At 33.9% G+C, this 4,070-nt stretch overlaps 1 long non-coding RNA gene and 2 other non-coding genes across 3 annotated transcripts; all 3 read right to left on the minus strand.

Annotated features, from left to right (window-relative positions):
* LOC114912700 (uncharacterized) lies at positions 1–3,720 on the minus strand. Its single transcript, XR_003798481.2, has 2 exons — positions 3,550–3,720; positions 1–367 (listed from the first exon to the last, which is right to left on the minus strand). It is a non-coding gene; the product is annotated as an uncharacterized lncRNA (long non-coding RNA).
* Positions 2,239–2,336, minus strand: LOC114913064 (small nucleolar RNA snoR8a). The gene has a single exon (XR_003799097.2). It is a non-coding gene; the product is annotated as a small nucleolar RNA snoR8a (small nucleolar RNA).
* LOC114913063 (small nucleolar RNA snoR8a) lies at positions 2,963–3,052 on the minus strand. Its single transcript, XR_003799089.1, has one exon. It is a non-coding gene; the product is annotated as a small nucleolar RNA snoR8a (small nucleolar RNA).
* Positions 3,721–4,070: the final 350 nt, after the last annotated feature.

Below are 4,070 nucleotides of genomic sequence, written 5' to 3' on the forward strand. Positions count from 1 at the left end.
TTGTTGAATAGTATGACATCATATCATTATTCATCATGTAAAACATCATACAAAACTCCAAGATAAGTCATCCATAAATCTAGTAAGGATGAATTCAGCCATCATTAAATGAAAAAAATACACACTCAATCAACATAAAATCCATTTTCAGCACCAGTTGCCTACCATTTCCAAATAATAATGTCCAAAAATTTGGTGATTCCAACAAGCCTATGAGGTCGACATAGCCCACCAAACATATTTCATGCTTGTTCACCGACAACAGGTTGTACTGTTCACTAGAAAATCATTTACAGCCAACACGTGTACTCTTTGCATTTGGCAAAATCCTATCAAATAGATCCATCCAAAAGCTTAAGTTACAATGCTGCACAAGAATTTCGCAACAAGGATTAAATCAAGAAAGTGTAAAGCATTTAATGTCACTAATATCAAACAAGAGAACAATACTGATAGCTTCAAAGTTAAAATAAGTTTTGTAATAGTTAAAATACATGAATAATAATTTAAAAGGACTTCATGTAGACAAGTTATCTCTGCACAAGCATGGTGGACAAAGAGTTCAACAAGTTGCCTGGTGAAGTATAAAATGCCTGGTTAAAAATGTGCAGACATAGTGAATTTTTTTTTTTTTAAAAGGAAAAAGATAAAACACGAAAACTCATCAATTATGATAATATGAGGCTTATTCATCAACCTAAAACAATAACCTAACACAGCATCCTAGAGCTCAATTCATTTAAATAGATTTCTTATGCAGCTGTATAAACAAACAACTGCATCACTCCGATTAAACACAATTCACTTTTGTTTTCTTCCACAAGTCAAAGAGGTAGGAAAAACAAACCGTCCTTTCAAACTATAAAAAGATATATAGAAAATCCAAGCAGATAATCATATGAAATGCGGAAAACAAGATAATAATGGGCATAAATAGATGACGGTATGATGCTCATATTCAAAGGATGTAGAAAGAGTTCTGGTTCGTACAATGAGGTACAAACCAGATTACACTCAGACATCAGGACCAGGGTACTAGAGGCCCCCAGGGATCTGATTCCTCACCCGTCTGATCCAAAGGGACTGATATGGACTGCTACCAACCAGGTTCTTTAGCCATGATAAGTACAGAGAGTGAGTATATAAAGAGTCATCATAGTCATACACCAGGATTTAGAGTTGCAAACTTGAATGAAATTACATATTCACATATAATTCTTCAAAGGCCCACAGAGACTTCAGCCACAAGTCCAAATCAATGCTTTCATGCTAACAGCTGCCTAAATTCTCAGTCTCATATTCTCTCCTATATTTCTTATATGAATAATTGGGCTCCTTTCGAGTCTTCATTTTACATTATAAAGATTTTAAATAGGATAATAATTTGATAAATTTTCCCACAGTTTTTAAATGTTTTAAAACCAATTCTATGGCTTTATTGATGAATTTCTAAAATAAATATTTCTTATTATGTTTATCTATTTTGGTGTTGCTAATTCATGAACCACTGCTTTTCTTGGTTACATGTGCATAAGCACACACAACAGAACTGTTCAACATAATATTCATGTTAACATCCAATTACCAACCATTTTGAATTAATAATAACCTCATCTTAAGCAATCCCGACAAGGCATAAAGGTGTACAATGTACATAGTTTCTGTTTTGTATTTGTTGTCCAACCACAGCTTGCCCTGTTCATATAGAATCATCCGTGGTTTATACATTCACTTTTTGCATTTAGAATCCTATCAGATATACTATTCCAAATGCTGAAGTTACAGTGATTTACATAAACTAGGGAACAATGAATCAACTACAAAATTAGAAAAGTTTCCAAATAATAGTCACAGGCATCTACTCCCATTAAAATCAAACAAATATGCAAAATCAATAGCTACAAAGTGGAAACAAAATTCCTGGCAATCATAACACATCAAACATTCCAAAGGACTGCACGCCTGAAGATAACAGTTATCTTCAAACAAACACAATAGACAGAAGTCCCTCTTTAATCACAATAGTTGAAATATAATCCACCCTGACTTTATAACCAAATATTTCAGCAAGAAAATGGTGCAGAAAGATGTGTACGCATAATCCAATCAAGCAAAAAAAATATAAAAGAACTGCAGGCAAGGGAACTCGTTGACAAATTTTGGAATTATCAAAATATCAGGCATTCCATCACCCAGTTCGACAATCACCTTCCAACTAAATAAAAAAAAACTGAAACTTGGTGCTCATATACTATCCAGCAAGTAATATTAGTCTGTCATGCCCATGGTTAGAGCAGTCAGAACGAGGAATTTTTTTTTATAATCATGGCACCAGGAAAATATACACAAAAGCAACATATTTTCCATGCTTAAACAACAATCCTCTAAACACAGAAAACATTACAACATTACATAAATAAAGTGATATCAACTATTAAACTAATACTTTGAAGGAAGAATAATAATTAAGTAATTATAACAAAACCTATCTACAAGAGGAGGGGGTTATTAGACCAACTCAAAATATAATTAAAAGAAGAATAACAAACCAGAATCCTAAATCAAGAAAATACGGAATTTTAAATACATCAAGAACGAATTGTTTAAAAAGAGGTTGTTCCATGACATGTAACAACGATCTATTTCCTTGAAGTAGAAATACAAACTATTGACTAGAAAGGAAAACGACAAAACAAACTGCTGAACAAAAAAAGAAAACCACAAGATCTATCAGAAAAAGGAAAAAAAAGAGGAAAACCACAAGGACCTTTAAAAAAAAAAATCATGAAATTTTCAATACATGTAACTTTATTTATTTTCTTCACTTTATTGTCCTTTCGCAATCAAAACTGGGAAAGAAAACAGAGACTCATTAACAGAAAACCAAAGCTGGTCACAGTTCCAGTTGATAATCAAAATCAAAATACTAAAAGTATGATATTAAAGGAGATAAAAAAGGCAGTGGTGCTCATATTCTATGGGTGTAGGAGTCTATCATGCCAATTTCCATAGCATTCAGAACGAGGAATTTTTTTATAATCATCGCACCAGCCGCTTCGAGAACAATATCATAAGGCAAACATTATATCTCCAAAAAAAAAAAAAAACTTTCGAATTATCTGCCCCATCAAAAACTTAGATTCAAAGGAAAAAGAGAAGCATTAGCTCAGATGAGCACAGAACAGTCATCATTTTGCTCTACATATTAAACATATATCAGAATCGAAAAATTTAATCATTCATGAAGCCATGAAATCGTTTACAATATAGAGGCGAGCGTAACCCTAGATCCACCTTGTTGAAGAGACAAGGGCTTTAAACGCCTCGAATAAGTTTAGGGAGTGGTAGAAAAGCCCTCGCCGCCGATTGAAGAAGCGACGGGCGGGCGAATCGGAATCCATCTCCCAGAGAACCGATCCAAACAATAGATCAGGAAAAACAGATAAGAATTATGCTACAGATTTCAAAAGGAAAAAAGAACTAAGAAAGAGAGGAATTTTGGAGGAGAAAAAAAAAGGAGGAGAGAAGGAGCAGGGCAAAGAGAAAAACCTGACAAGGAATAGAGCGATAGATTTTGGTCGTCCATATAGGGAACCCTAACCCTAGATCTCGCTGTGCGGAGGGAAGCGGAGGATTCCCTGGCGGGACCACTGGATCCAAGTGGAAACGTGTTTAGTTAGGATTGGTCCAGAGATAGGCCCTTGGATTCCACGGTCAGCTTTCGATTGGTTCGGGGCTGGCCCCGGTTTCAGAAGAAGCCGGTTGGGTATAGAGCATGAACAATTAGGTGGCGGCAATTGGATCGGATCCGATATTGGATAAATAAAAAACCTTTCAACTTTTGAACCTAATCTAATTATTACATAAATTAAAATTTTAAATTTAAATTTGATTATTTTATTAGTCAGATAACCTAATCTGATATATAATATTAAAATAAATTAAATAGATTAAATGATTAAACTTTGACTTCTTAATGTATAAGGTACAAACGAGTTAAGCATTGCTAGCCGATGATTTGTACAAATTAATCATATCTGATTCAAGTTGAAAAATCTATTCTAACTCAA

The sequence above is a fragment of the Elaeis guineensis genome, chromosome 2 (genome assembly GCF_000442705.2).
Source record: "Elaeis guineensis isolate ETL-2024a chromosome 2, EG11, whole genome shotgun sequence".
Taxonomy (NCBI): Eukaryota; Viridiplantae; Streptophyta; class Magnoliopsida; order Arecales; family Arecaceae; genus Elaeis; species Elaeis guineensis.